Source organism: Megalobrama amblycephala, linkage group LG17, assembly GCF_018812025.1.
Source record: "Megalobrama amblycephala isolate DHTTF-2021 linkage group LG17, ASM1881202v1, whole genome shotgun sequence".
NCBI classification, from domain to species: domain Eukaryota; kingdom Metazoa; phylum Chordata; class Actinopteri; order Cypriniformes; family Xenocyprididae; genus Megalobrama; species Megalobrama amblycephala.
In genome coordinates this window covers 20439698-20455835 of record NC_063060.1, presented here as the reverse complement: position 1 = coordinate 20455835, position 16138 = coordinate 20439698, and the positions used below count along the sequence as shown (strand labels likewise).

At 38.3% G+C, this 16138-nt stretch overlaps 1 long non-coding RNA gene across 1 annotated transcript in view; it reads left to right on the top strand.

The window, feature by feature from the left end:
* The first annotated feature begins 8410 nt into the window (after window positions 1-8410).
* The window catches only part of LOC125252013, a 31148-nt gene continuing 23420 nt past the window's right edge, over window positions 8411-16138 (top strand). The window contains exons 1-3 of the long non-coding RNA XR_007181115.1: window positions 8411-8544; window positions 8666-8777; window positions 10514-10620. This is a non-coding gene — a long non-coding RNA (uncharacterized LOC125252013). The remainder of the gene's footprint in view (window positions 8545-8665; window positions 8778-10513; window positions 10621-16138) is intronic.

Sequence of the window (16138 nt, the reverse complement as noted above, 5' to 3'; positions counted from 1 at the left end):
GAAGGATGAGAGAGGACCAGAACTATTAATGTTGGTGTTTTGTTTATTTTAAGTGGTAGTCGTTCGTTTTGTTGTTTATTTTAGAATTAAAGTATTTTGTTGAACGTTCGCCGGTTCCTGCCTCCTTCTTCCCAACACAATCCTTTGTTACATTGGTGCCAAAACCCGGGAGGAAGGAGGAACACGCTATAAAAGTGCTTTCGCCGCTGTGGGAAATCCGCGGTGCCATCGAGCTGAGCAGACTCTTCACCATGGACACTCAAGGTGGTCGGCTGGAGTGATTTGCTGGGGGGACGGACAAAGTCGTTTCCATCTGCCTGGGTTCTGGAGGGCCGGCTGAGAGGGAGTGGAGGAGTTGCTACCATTTGCCGCTTGCTGGAGCCTGCTGCAGGGAATGGGGGACTCTCTCAGCTGCTTAAAGACAGAGTTTAATTCGCCGTCCACCAGGCATCAGAGGAGTTAGAGGGCCATCCACCGAGTGCTATCCAACACCATCGCCAGGAATCACAGAAGAATTCACCCAGCTGGTGGAGGACCGAATAGAAGTAGGAACCAAGCCAAGATGTTTTTTTCCCTCTCTTGTCTCTGTTTCTCCTCATCCTTCTGTCTGTGAGGGGCAATGGGGGTATGTGGCAAGCAGGACGGGGTCGAAAGCCATGGGAACGGAGTGAGGCCGGTGGCGCAATTGCTAATGAGTGTCACCTGCGCGCCACATAGGTCTTGAGTCTCACGGAGGAGTTCCGTAAGGAAAAAAAACGAGGAGTGACAACAGTGAAGGATGAGAGAGGACCAGAACTATTTATGTTGGTGTTTTGTTTATTTTAAGTGGTAGTCGTTCATTTTGTTGTTTATTTTAGAATTAAAGTATTTTGTTGAACGTTCGCCGGTTCCTGCCTCCTTCTTCCCAACACAGTCCTTTGTTACATTGGTGCCAAAACCTGGGAGGAAGGAGGAACACGCTATAAAAGTGCTTTCGCCGCTGTGGGAAATCCGCGGTGCCGTCGAGCTGAGCAGACTCTTCACCATGGACACTCAAGGTGGTCGGCTGGAGTGATTTGCTGGGGGGACGGACAAACTCGCTGCAATCTGCCTAGGTTCCATCCGATGGAAGGAGTTGCCATCATTTGCCGTAGGCTGGAGCCTGCTGCCATCTGCAGAATGAGGGACTCTCTCGCTGGCTGCCCTAAGCCGGAGGAGCCGTCGCCATCCACCAGGCGTCAGAGGAGTTAGAGGGCCATCCACTGAGTGCTATCCAGCACCACTGCCAGGCATTGCAGAGGAGGTCACCCAGCTGGTGGAGGACCGAATGGCAGTGTGTTTTGGAAACCGGACTAAGATTATTTTTTTCCCTTCTCTCGACTCTGTCTCTCCTCATCCTTCCATCTACGATGGGGGAATGTGGAAAGCAGGGCGCGGCCGAGAATCATGGGAACGGAGCGAGGCTGGTGGCGCGATTTGCTAATGAGTGCCACACAGGTCTCGAGTCTAATGGAGGAGTTCCGGAAGGAAAAAAAACAGTGATGACAGTGAAGGATGAGAGAGTACCAGGCCTGGACTTTATGTTGTTGTTTTGTTTTAGTTTATGCAGCAGTCGCCCATGAGGGCTGCCGCTTAACTTTTGTTGTTTTGTTTATTTTATGTTTAAAGTTACGTTGAATGTTTGCCGGTTCCTGCCTCCTCCTTCTCTGAGCCTTTAAACCTTGTTACACTGATATTATAATTTATTTATTGTATGTGTCTGTATTTCATGTCTTTAGTGATATTTAATTGTACATGCTCATTTCCACCATTTTTTTTTTTTACATTTAGATTACCATCTAAATGTACTAAATTCAAGTTATTAAAAAAGAAAAATAAACACTAGCAATGTCAAATGTAATCTTTTTTTCCATCTCATCCCCATTCCAATTATTAATTTTGTTCATCGTTGAATTATTATTATTTCTCTCTCTTTTTTTAATTTTCATTTGTATAATGTTGAGATTGTAATGCTCTCACTGCTTGCTTAGCTGCCTTTCCCACTATCCCTCACGTTTGCCTGTCGAGGATGAATTTAAAATGCCCGCTCATCTCCGTTCACTCAGCACCGGTGGCCTCATACATACGGCAGCTTGTCATAAGCTGTTTGAATGTTAGTTATAAGCTCTTTGTCCTTGTGTCTTTTCTTGGCACTTTATTAACACTGTAGCATCTTTCAAAAGTACATTCAGTCACGACTACCACGTGTGGTACTGCTGGCCCGCAGCCATGCACTTTACCAAAACCTATGTATAACCCATCCAGGTCCAATTCAATCTCGGTGTTAAAAACCCGAGCTCTGCCATGGGTGGAGGTCACAGCAGATGGACATAGCAAGCTCCCTCAGCTTTCTGCTCCTCGTCCACACTGACATCAGCTGCTCCTGTAAAGCAGGGTGAAGTCGTCTTCTGTATTTTTACATCTCCTCTGATGATATGGCTGCTTATGTTGCCCCTGCAGTTTATGAGGTGCGTCGTTAGATTGCTGGCATAGCGGATAATGTTTTAGATGTATGGTGTAAGTAAAGAGGTGTGTTCTTTAACCCATTAATACCTGGATTATTCACAGAAATGTCTTACTGTTTATGCAATTTAGCATCTTTAGTAGCTGGTTATATAGCCAAAAGAATGTGGAAACCCAGTCATGACGTGTGTTGCTTGTTGAATATTTTATTTCCAAGCATTGGCATTAATAGGGAGTCACAGCCTCGACCCTTCTGGAAATGCTTTCCACTAGATTTGCCCCAACTTTTGATGCACATTTAAAAAAAAAAAAAAAAAAAAAAAAAAAAACATTTGATGCACATTCAAGTTATTTATTAGGTACATGTCTCTCCATAGTAGTTTGTCTTAATGAATAAAAACTTTATCCATCTCAAGTGAGCATTTTAGAAATTTTTATTCGCATCTTGGTGTTTCCATCCAGTGATTTTATGCAATGTCCCAAAATTCACATAAAAATATGTGGATGTAAATCCAGTTATTGTATGCCACATCATAAATATTTTTGTCTTTCTTAGACTTTAAGGACTAGCCAAACCCATTAATCTGAAAGGGCTGTCTACATACTGGACAATAATACAAGCTGTAGTTGTACACTACTGTTCAAGTTTGGGGTCAGTAAGGTTTATATATATATATATATATATATATATATATATATATATATATATATATATATATATATATATATATATATATATATATATATATATATATATATACAAAAGATTCCTGTTTCAAATAAATACTAGTTTTAGATAATAGTTTACTAGACAATAATAGTTTTTGAACTTCCTTTAAAAATGTATCAGTTTCCTCAAAAATATTGAGCAGCACAACTGTTTTCAACATTGATAATAATCAGAAATGTTCTTGAGCAGCAAATTATAATGATTTCTGAAGGATCATGTGACACTGAAGACTGGAGTAATGATGCTGAAAATCCAGCTTTACCATCACAGAAATAAATTATATTTTAAAATACATGGCCATAAATGGGTATTGCCATTCTATATAATGTATCTATACATTGTATCTAATTTGCATATACTGTAAATGTGTTCTTGTGGCAATAAAAGAAGTGTAATAATGGGAGTAATAACATGGCAACATCTTCATAAGAATGTCTCATATTTCAAAGGAACATTTCTATATAATTTTGAAATACATAACGTAATCCTGAGATGTTTGATTTTCAAACTTTGTGACGTAAATAGTCAGATTTAAATGATAATTACAAAATATTATCATAGTTTCATAAGAGTGTTAAATTTAATCATTCAGTCATTCTTAAAGACCAAGGCTGTCATGGTCAAACCTCCAAAAATTTGGTATCTCTGAAAAGGAAAAATGAAAAATGTACTCTTTACAGTACATCCAACTTAAAACAGTGACATGTTTTCAGATAAATTTACTAAAATATAATGTCCTCTACAGAAGAGAAAAGTCTATGCCTAGGTATTTCAAAAATTACTGTATTTGATAAAAATAAATCTTGCATAAGAGACTTTTTTTCAAAAACATTTAAAAATCCTTCCAACTTTTAAAACATAGAGTAGCCTGTGATAGTTTTCTGAAAACATAGTTATAGTTTGGATATTTTAGTTGCCCTTCAACTTGAGTAAGTTTAAGGACTCTTCACTTCATTGTGTTCCTCATTTGTAAATTGCTTCAGATAAAAGCATCTACTACATGAATAATAATGTAACTGTAATCATATACAATCATATACATATACACAGGGGCAGTCGTGGCCTAATAGATAGAGAGTCGGACTTAACCCAAAGGTCATGGGTTCGAGTCTCAGGTCCGGCAGGGATTGTCGGTGAGGGGAGTGAATATCCAGCGCTCTCTCCACCCTCAATACCACGACTGAGGTGAGACCCTTGAGCAAGGCACCGTACCCCCAACTGCTCCCCGGGCGCCGCAGCATTGGCTGCCCACTGCTCCGGTGTGTGTGTGTTCATTGCTGTGTGTGTGCACTTGGATGGGTTAAATGCAGAGCACAAATTCCAAGTATGGGTCACCATACTTGGCCACATGTCACTTCACTTTAGAGCATTGCATGTTAGTGGTGTTTATGTAAAGCCAAGCCAGAATTGCAAAAGTAATGTAGATTTCCCGAACTCTCCGAACTCTGCCATTGTTCTCTTCCCGGGCAAGAGTGACAGTTTAACAAGAATCGTGCTGATTAAGCTGGATCTTTTAAATAGATTTATAGCCAACTGCCTCACCACATCCGGTTTATTGACACCGGCATCTGAAGGAAACTCTATCGTTCCCTGGAGTACTGAGGTTTGTTAATAAAAAAAATACTTTAATTATATATGTATGTACTGTATGTATGTTTCTGACTTTGTAGTTGTCTCTGTATATAAATCTGGGATAGGAGGGCACATTTTAACATAGAAAAAGGGATGCATCCCTCTTACTCTCAACCAAGACCAAACAACGGCAAGTGATCAAGCACACATTAATGCTGCCAGGACCAAATCCTAGCAACTAAATACACACATCCTATACCAGATAAAACCCTAGCAACTAAACACATACACATGCACACTGCTGTGTTCAAGCCTCTCCTGTTACTGTTTTAATAGGGAATTTGAGAGTGTGTGGAGGCCCAGGGGCGAAGGCTGTCTCTGCACATGATCGCCCGCAACTAATACATCCCACAACTGCACATGAGTGTGATGGAGCCGCTGCCCATATCACTGTGGAAACAGGTGCTCTCTGCAGCCCAGCAGATGTCCCATAATGCCGCTGTGGAAACGGCCTCAATATCCATGCACAGAAACAATGCATGATGCCCTGCCAAGGTGGTCCGACTTCTGTTTAGAGTTGACGGTATGTGTGTATTTGAAACAATCAGACTCATGGGTGGACTGTCCTGATTGGTTAAATACAACAAGATCTGCAACCTGCTCAGGTTGTCACTCAGATTGTAAACACACACACAGATTGTGAAATACACATGCCAAGCAGTCAAACAAGCATCACCTCGAAATCATAACCACATTTCGGGCCCTCTTTTGGCATTTAAAATTTACTGTCAGGATTTACTAAAGACACACAGTGAAAAATTAGCGCTGAAAAGGCGTGGACACGGTTATTTTTGCAGCTGACTTATTGCATATGCATTTGTAGGCGTTTCCCTTTCAGACGCAAAATATGCAAGGAAAGTATGTAAATGAAACATGCAAGGTGATTTACTAAGGTTTACGCTAGTCAATTTACTGATATTTGTGCCATTATTTACTGATAAAAAAAGCATGTCTTAAACCAGTCAGATGCTAATTTGCGCTGCTCTTGGTAGATTGCATTGGTTATTATGGAAATTACGGAGCCCCGCACATGACATGCAGGAAAAAAATAGTAGGCTAAATTGTGCACACGATTTACTAATTTGTTCCCTCGATTTATAAATCGCACGCTGTTCTTTAATTTGCACGTCATCAGTAGATCATGCGCAGAACGAAATTGCGCTCTCATGCTAATTTGCCCTGTTTAGTAAATCTGACCCTTAAAGTCAAAGAGAGCTGTTCAAAATATATCTTACTTGCATAATCTGACGTATTTTAGAGTGAAAATAGATTTTCAGTGAGGGGGAAAAGTTTTTTATCCATCATGAATTGATTGGAGGGTAGAGTTTGAATAGTAAAAGGGATTTGTGCATTCAGCGAAGCAAGTGTCTACATTTTGATTAAAAATCTATAAGGATATTTCTTTTATTTGCAAAAATAAATGTTATATAATAATATATATATATATATATATATATATATATATATATATATATATATATATATATATATATATATATATATGAACAAAACAACATGAGGGTGAGAAATAATGACAATATTTTCATTTTCGGGGTGAAGATTTTTCTTCCCACGCTTTTCTTTTTGACTCCCTCACAGCCTCTCAAAAGTTCACTGTGTTTCCTGTTTACAGAAATAGCCTCCGTCAGTTTTTTCTCTTCGCTGGTTGAAACATCCTAAACAGCCCACGTCCCGTGCCAGACAATGAACGCAACCTGTTCCTGGCTAAAAATCTGGCCCTGCTAATACCGCTGTGTGAAGTCTGCGCTCAACCATTTGCTCTGTCTGTAGAAATAGAAGCAAGCATTACCGGCCTGATGGAAGTAAGGTTATGGCTCAGCGCCAGCCTCCGGAGAGCATCAGAGCCAGATGGCATCAGACCAGGGCCCGACACACATGCACACACACCTTAATAACCAGCTGTACGGGCACCCTTTTGTTCACTGATGCTTAACAAACGCTGCACATGTTTCATGTAGTAACATGTGTCTTTGTACATGTGTGTCTTTGAAGTCTAATGTATTCTGTGGCCTATAAACAGTGGAGTGTGACAACCCTAAATAACATTACGTGATTACAGTAGCAAAATGACAGAAAATTAGGTTTTGAAATACACAAATTAATCTGCATTATATCCACCCTATTCCTACGCCCCATGATGCTTTGCGTGAATTATGGGTGCAACTTCCATTAAGGTGTAAACAGTCAGTGAAAGTCTCGCTCTATGAACGCAATAATATGTTTAAAAAATAATAATAAATAAATAAATAAACCTGGGTACAATGAGCTCACCCTTCAACCATCGAACATAAAATGGACATTTAAAGGGTTAGTTCACCCAAAAATGAAAATTCTGTCATTTATTACTTACCCTCATGCCGTTCCACACCCGTAAGACCTCCGTTAATCTTCGGAACACAAATTAAGATATTTTAGTTGAAATCTGATGGCTCTGTGAGGCCTGCATATAGGGATCAATGACATTTCCTCTCTCAAGATACATTAATGTACTAAAAACATATCTAAATCAGTTCATGTGAATGCAGTGGTTCAATATTAATATTATAAAGTGACGAGAATATTTTTGGTGCGCCAAAAAAACAAAATAACGACTTATATAGTGATGACTGATTTCAAAACACTGCTTCAGGAAGCATCGGAGCATTATGAATCAGCATGTCGAATCAGCGGTTTGGAGCGCCAAAGTCACGTGATTTGAGCAGTTTGGCGGTTTGACACGCGATCCAAATCATGATTCGACACGCTGATTAATTATGCTCCCATGCTTCTTGAAGCAGTGTTTTGAAATCGGCCATCACTAAATAAGTCGTTATTTTGTTTTGTTTTTCGGCGCACCAAAAATATTCTTGTCGCTTTATAATATTAATTTTGAACCACTGAACTCGCATGAACTGATTTAGATGTGTTTTTAGTACCTTTATGGATCTTGAGAGAGGATATCATTGCTCCCTATGCAGGCCTCACGGAGCCATCGGATTTCAACTAAAATATCTTAATTTGTGTTCCGAAAATGAACGAAGGTCTTACGGGTGTGGAATGGCATGAGGGTAAGTAATAAATGACACAATTTTCATTTTTGGGTGAACCCTTTAAAAGTGTAAAAGCAACAAACGTACTTTCAACAGACCATGCATAACCCCAAAAGCGCGATTCCTTTCACAGCAATAACGGACGGGATAAAAATCACTGTAGTAATATATATATATAATCAAAAATGTTCATTAACGTCAGCATTGCGTGATACTATCTCAAAGTGATTTCCGCCATTTTGACAGATAATAAATTGTATTTACCTGTGAAAACAAACCTGGGAAGAGAAGTGAAGATTTGAGGAGAAAAACGAGAGATTCTCCGTGCATTCCATTGAATTATTAATGGGATATATTGTAAATTAAATCAGGAGAACAGACCACAAATGTGCAGTATATGTTGTCCTTTTTCAAAATCTTACAGCGGAATGAAATGGAAAAGAATGCAGCGACTGAAAAGAACATATGTCCCGTTAAAATAATAAGCGTTACGTTAGGAAAATTGACTCATTCAGTCAAACCGACGGATTAGCTCTATTTGTGGGGCACCCTTATGATTTGAAATGATTCGTTTCAGTCTTTTTGAAAGGATTTCCCCAAACCGGAAGTGCCACCCATAATTCAAAATGCAGTAGGCTCGTCAGGAATAAGGTGGATATAAATTGTTCTTCTAGCCTTAATAATTACCCATGCCTGATGTGTCTAAAATCAAGTTTCAAACACATACTTAGCGAGATTTTTATGTGTCACTAATATGTTGAGTGTTTGGCAGGTGGGGCAGTGTTTAGCGAAGAGTCACGTACGTTGAGCTTCTGTGAAGCGTTGGGTCACGTTTCCATGTCCACTGTAGATCCGCATGTCCAGGGAGCGTGAGGAACTCGTCGGTAAGGATTGCACTTAGTGTTTGATATCATAATCCTGTTATGATTTTGACTGATCCCCAAAATTTGTCCCAGATGGTGAAACAGTGACCGAAATCACGTGGTGTGCTCTGGGATTTCGAAGTGAATCTTAAACTTCTGGTTGATTTGGTGCATGTAATTCAGGTTCTAATGCAATGAATCATATGATACAGGATCTTACACTTACATGTAAATATCATTATATATACTACCGTTTATATTTTGGGTCAGTAATGTTGTTTTTTCAGCAAGGACATATTATTAAGAAATTGACAGTAAAGATATTTATAATTTTTTTTAAATGAATGCTGTTCTTTTAAACTTTCTAAATATCACTGTTTCCTCAAAAATATGAGGCAGCACAACTGTTCTCAACACTGATAATAATAATATGTTTTGCTTGAGCAGCAAAACATTATATTAGAATGATTTCTGAAGGATCATGTGACTGAAGACTGGAGTAATGTAAAAATTCATCTTTGATCACAGGAATAAATTGCATTTTAAAATATATTCAAATAGAAAACAGTTGTTTTAAATTGTAATAATATTTCACAATATTACTGTTTTTACTGTATTTTTATCAAGAAAAAAAAAAAAAAAAAAAAACCAGCTGCCAGCAATATGTAGCAAAGCAGTGATTGTTTTTAAGTAAATCTGAGGTAATTGTCACTTTTTAGATCTAGATCTAGACCATCATCATGGCAACTGAGACATCAATACTTATATTTTTTCAGCTTGATGGTCATTTTATATATATATATATATATATATATACTGTATAGAAATCGATATCCAATTAATTATGAACAAGCTGAACTGTAATCTGTAGTTACTCAAGCGGCTCATTCTTATGGTTCAGCAATATGTCTTCAACTAAAATCAATATTTCACACCACTGTTGCGTTTGGCTTTAATTATGAAATATGCATCGCTGAACCTGGAGTGAGGCACATTACAGTATATAATGTTCACAGTGTGTTTATTTATTTTTTCTTTTTATTGACACAAGAACTACACATTAATTCTGTTTGAGCAAAACAAGTGTGTTATTTCTCTATTTCTCAGGAGTATCTATCTATCTATCTATCTATCTATCTATCTATCTATCTATCTATCTATCTATCTATCTATCTATCTATCTATCATCTGTCTGTCTATCCAATTATGTAAATAAATGTATGACTGTCTGTGATTTTTTTTTTCTTTTTTCTTTTTTTTTTACATTTTCTTTTTATCTTGTTCTTATTTGTTTAAACTGCCAAAAGTGTAGACGTTTTTGCACAAAATTGGATTATGAATGTGAAATTTCTATTTCTAAGATGATAACTGGATGCCACTCACTGAATTAAACATGAGCAATGACACATGTGACAGCAATGTAGCATACTAATACTGTTTGAAAATGTTATTGCATAATTGACACTGTTAAATAATACAGCATTCTTTTAAAATACAGCATTCAGTATTTGAATATATCCAATGTCTCAATCTCAGTAGGAATTACTGTAGAGCAGGCAGAGGAAGGAAAGAGGAGTGTTGCGGTTCAGGACAGACAGGGGCAGCACTGCCACACTTCATTCATTAGTCATCTGCTCACAATCACACCAGCATCGCTAAAGCAAAGAATCTCTGCCGCTCAGCAGGGCTTTGGACAATATCACTCTCTTGGTCTTCTTGTCTCACAATCTGTCTCTTTCTCAATTTCTCTTTTGAAGGAATTTGCCTAATGACCCAGAGGTGTTAGACTGAGCTTCCTGTCTGACCATCAGAGCCAAACAAGATGAGTTGACTGTACAGGAAATGAACACACAGCGTGACGAGGGTAATTGCCTAAGATTATCTTCACAGCAGTCCATGATTTTCCACCATCACACTGGAGGCTTTTTTGTGTTCTTTTACAAAGTCAGTGGTTGTAATAAGAAATCAATTTTAGCTTATACATTAATATTAGTAATCAGAATAGATTAGATTCATCTAATTTTTTGTGAGATTGGAAACCAATCCACTATTGAAAAAAGTTTCCACACTCTAAAAAATAATGTGTTGGCTCAACAAAATAAAATTAACGCAAAAGTTTGCATCATTTTTTTTTTTTTTTTTTGAGTTTTGACAAGTTTCAGTGAATTTATGTTCAACCAACAAGCTACATTGAGTTAGAGAAACTTAATAATTTGTAGCATAAACACAATATTTTAAGTTGATTACTCAAAAAAAATAAGTTGCTCCAACTACCAAAGTAAATGTCAAACATAACAGCATTAAACACTAACAGGTCTTTCCCTTCACTAAAAACAAATAAATAACACGTAATTTCAACATTTATTCTCCTTATCCAGTCATATGCAAAGCATGCTGGGAACTAGAAATCCACTGCCTTATTTCCGAAGTTATCAAGACGATTTCATTAAGTTACTACAACCTAATTTTAAAAAAGCCAATTAATGCAGACATTTGAGTTTAAATTACAGACAATATTAAGTTGATGTAATAATCAACATCATTATGTCAACAGAACTCAATAAAATAATGTTTGCAACTTAAAAGAGTTAATTAAAACAGTAAATTAGAATTTTTAACTTGCAATTTGTGGTAACAGGTGCCCTGAATGACTTTTTAGAATGTGAAATCCTCAGGAAACCATGTGTTTTATTTTTTGTTTAGTATAGTATTTTCTTTTTTTTTTTTTTTAATAAATAAATAATCAGTATTATTTTAGTGAAGATTGTACAATGTTTAATCTTCCTTTTTCAAATATACTGTAGCAATCTTTGTCATTTTAACTGATAAATAAAAATGCTAAATTACAAACCCATAATGTTACCATATACAGTGAAAAATTACATTAGATTTAAGTGAAGTTAATAAACGTAATTTCGGGAGGAGTACGCCCAACTAATCTTCCAATTAATACTAAGATATAAAACCAGCATCTTACCTCTTCCTGTTGTTAGTTCTTTCGGCATCCCTCCTCCTCCCCTTCTCCTCCTTTTTGTACTATTTTTTTTTTTTTTTTTTTGTCTGTTAGGGGGGCAATCGGAGCTCGAGTAGAATATCCTTTCCGAGCCCCTCTATAGCAGACAGCAAGCCAAATGTGTTTACCACTTACGCTAAGATTATACGGGCACATGAACTTGTGAACAACACATATGTTTACACTAAAATGTAAATTAATTGTACGTAAAAGTTTTAAATTGTTTAAAAATTACAGTAAAAAACAGACACTACCAGATGTCCTTGCATGACATCACATTTGATTTATATTTTATTTAAATACACTGTATTTTCATGTCTATTGGTTCATTGAAAATCCAAATTTGATGAACTTTAAGTCTTCATATGGTCTTTTAATTAGCCACCTGTATTATTATAGTGGTTATTATATTTTTTAGTATTTTTATATTTTAAGACAAAGGCTGATTTAAGTAGTTCAGATTAGTACAATATTGTCCTGATATTTTTAATGATACCTGTATATGGTTATGAGAGTCACAGTATTTTATTTTATTTTATTTTTTTTTAAATATGAGGGGTTTCTTTAGATTAGGTATTTACTGTTAGTTTTTTTGGGAAGCAGTGGGAGTATTATCTTTAGTCACTGAGGGTTATCTGTGTGTTGACAGGCTAAATCAAATGGCCTCTCTAATCAGATAGCACCTGGTTTGAAGCACTGGTCCAATAGCTTAAAGATCACATAAACACCCTTGAGCTGTTCCTTTTCTCACCATGTCACATACAAACACTCAGATATTCAAAGCAAAAGCTGCCATATATCTTAGTAGCAACCTGTTTTATGGCTTCAGAGTGTCAACAAATAAACAGTGTCTTCACACCAGCCTCAAATCCATCTTTACTTTCGACTGACAGGATTCTAGTGAATTACAAGAGCCCTGTTTGTAAAAATGTGCATCAAAGAAAACATTCCAAGCACTCGCTCACACTGTCACTGTAAAGCTCTGTAATTTCACCATATACACACCTAGTTTAGTGGTAAACTTTGGTGCATCCCTGCTGAGAGGGTCTTGGACTTTCCCACGCTGAAGCACTGCCTCGCATTTGGAGCATACCACATGTCTTGCTTTAGAGGATTTTCACCCGCGTAGCCATGTGTCTGCTTGCTAAAAAAGACATAGGTTGTTTTGTCAGTAAACCGTTTTAACAAGATCACAATGACATGACTGGCATTCTCTCATTAATTTGAGAGCTTTATGGAAATCCTCTGAAAACAATCGTAAACCAGAGTCTAGTCTTTTACAGACCTGTTGTTGAATCCCATTCACACGTCACAATGTTATACAAGTATCGCAGTGTTTTCATGTTCAGTCAGCTACTCTTGTGCTGGTTTTGGAAAAATGTATATGTGTACCAGGATTGTGCGCCATTCCGAATTGAATTGGGAATGCATTTAAAATTCCAATTTGGTTTCTGAATTTAAATTGAGATAGTATTTGATTGCAAGGAAGTAGAATTTGATTGAATTGTAATTCAAAGAAATTAATTCAATTTTTAAACTAGAAAACCTGACTTTGCAATGCCTTGTTTGAAAGTTTCAAAAAGGTTTAAAAGGCCTTTGGCAAGACAACAGACAAAACTATTGTTTGTTTGCTTTTATGCACTGGTAAATTGTGAGATTTTGCTTTCATAACATGTCTTCTCCCAGACAGGAAGAAAACATCCAAAATACACATACAAGTGTTTATTTTATTACACTGTATCTATTTACTGTTCACAGTTTCAAATGCTTCAGTACTAGTACATGGATGGATGGATGGATGGATGGATGGATGTGTGTCATGTCACTTTCACTTTTTTCACTTACGATAGATAGATAGATAGATAGATAGATAGATAGATAGATAGATAGATAGATAGATACATAGATAGACACATAGATAGACACATAGATAGACACATAGATAGACACATAGATAGATACATAGGCAGACAGACAGACTATATTGCCAAAAGTTTTAGGACACCTGCCTTTATGGAGTTGGCCCACCCTTTGCGGCCATTACAGCTTCAACTCTTCTGGGAAGGCTTTCCACAAGGATTAGGATTGTGTTTTTGACCATTCTTCTAGAAGCGCATTTGTGAGGTCCGGCAGTGATGTTGGCGAGAATGCCTGGCTCGCAGTCTCCGCTCTAATTCATCCCAAAGGTGTTCTGTCGGGTTGAGGTCAGGACTCTGTGCAGGCCAGTCAAGTTCCTCTACACCAAACTTGCTCATCCATGTCTTTATGGACTTTGCTTTGTGCACTGGTGCGGAGTCATGTTGGAACAGGAAGGGGCCATCCCCAAACTGTTCCCACAAAGTTGAGAGCAGGAAATTGTCCAAAATGTCTTGGTATGCTGAAGCATTAAGAGTTCCTTTCACTGGAACTAAGGGGCCAAGCCCAACCCCTGAAAAACAACCCCACACCATAACCCCCTGTCCACCAAACTTTACACTTGGCACAATGCAGTCAGGCAAGTACCGTTCTCCTGGCAACCGCCAAACCCAGGCTCGTCCATCGGATTGCCAGACAGAGAAGCGTGATTGGTCACTCCAGAGAACACATCTCCACTGCTCTAGAGTCCAGTGGCGGTGTGTTTTACACCACTGCATCCGGCGCTTTGCATTGTACTTGGTGATGTAAGGCTTGGATGCAGCTGCTCGGCCATGGAAACCCATTCCATGAAGCTCTCTACGCACTGTTCTTGAGCTAATCTGAAGGGCACAAGTTTGGAGGTCTGTAGCTACTTCTTCGCACTGTGCACCTCAGCATGCACTGACCCCGCTCTGTGATTTTATGTGGCTGAGTTGCTGTTGTTCCCAATTGCTTCCACTTTGTTGTGATACCACTAACAGTTGACCGTGGAATATTCAGTAGTGAGGAAATTTCATGAATAGACTTATTGCACAGGTGGCAACCTATCAAGGTAACACGCTTGAATTCACTGAGCTCCTGAGAGCGACCCATTCTTTCACAAATATTTGCAGAAGCAGTCTGCATGCCTAGGTGTTTGATTTTATACACCTGTGGCCATGGAAGTGATTGGAACACCTGAATTCAATGATTTGGAGGGGTGTCCCAATACTTTTGGCAATATAGTGTAGATAGATAGATGGATAGATGGACAGATATATAGATAAATAGATAGGTGTCATGTCACTTTCACATTTTACGCAATGGTTTATGTATGCTTGTATCTGTGTGTTTATATTTATGTGTATGTGTATATATAAGTAATGTATATAATATGGAAAAGTCAGTGAAGATATTGACAACGCTACTGGCTTCTTTAGGGAGCTCTAATTCTGTAACACCGTGAGTCAAACAATACACGTCCGCTCGCCGGGATGGATTTCACATTCATAGCGGAACACACACTAAACCTATTTTTAGTGTCTCGAGTTAATGCTAACCCATGTTGGGGTCCAGAAGTACTAAAGTAATAGCTAACACTAATTCTGCCTTATACCAGTCGAACAAGCAGCTGTGGACTCATAACGCATGACCCGCATGAACCGTCATTAGATTCGGGATCTCCATCCATCAAGACATTGACATTGCTTTGGCCCATTCATCTTCAGGGTCTTTTTGATGTGTTTGTATAAGGTATCCGAGTTGTCCCACTTAGCTGAGACAGCCATGGCCAACCTTTTATAGTCACCCAACCTCCCCTTCCCAGCATTCACCCTCTGCCACATTAGACAGCTCCGGAGTGACTTTCAGATAAACTCGAGGTGAAATGGGTGAAATTATGAATCAGTTTACTGAACATTTAAAGGTGGCTAATAAAATGGCAGGTAGATTTTTCATAGACCCCTGAGAAGAGTTTGTAGAGGGAGGCTTAGGCTCAGTGCAGGACCTCTTAGGTAAAGGACACACTCAGCTGCTAGATTAACTCATCAACGCCACATTGCTCGGTGTCAACAGAAATGTTTCACGCACAAGACCGGCAAGGAATGAGCAGCATTTGGAGGTCAGCAGTGGCCTCCCCCTTTCAAATGTTAGTGTCTGCCTTTCAGAAAAGCCGGGGTGTCACCCTGCCGCCACCACCTCCAGGAACTGCAACGCAGCTGAACACTAGCGGTTTAGGTTTGCAAGCTACTAATGATTACAGAGAGATTCATTACTGATAATTGATCAGTTGAAATGTCCTGTCAATAATTTCATTTACATTTTCTCAGCTAGAACATGCTTCACGTGTGTTTTATGGTTTGGTGCCGTCGACAGATGTGTTACACGGTGTGTGTAAGATGTGGATCAAATATCAGAATTACACTGTTTCACCATTGCAGAGTGCACAGGCAAGATTAAACTAGATTTTTACATTTTCTGTTGAGGATGGTTGCAG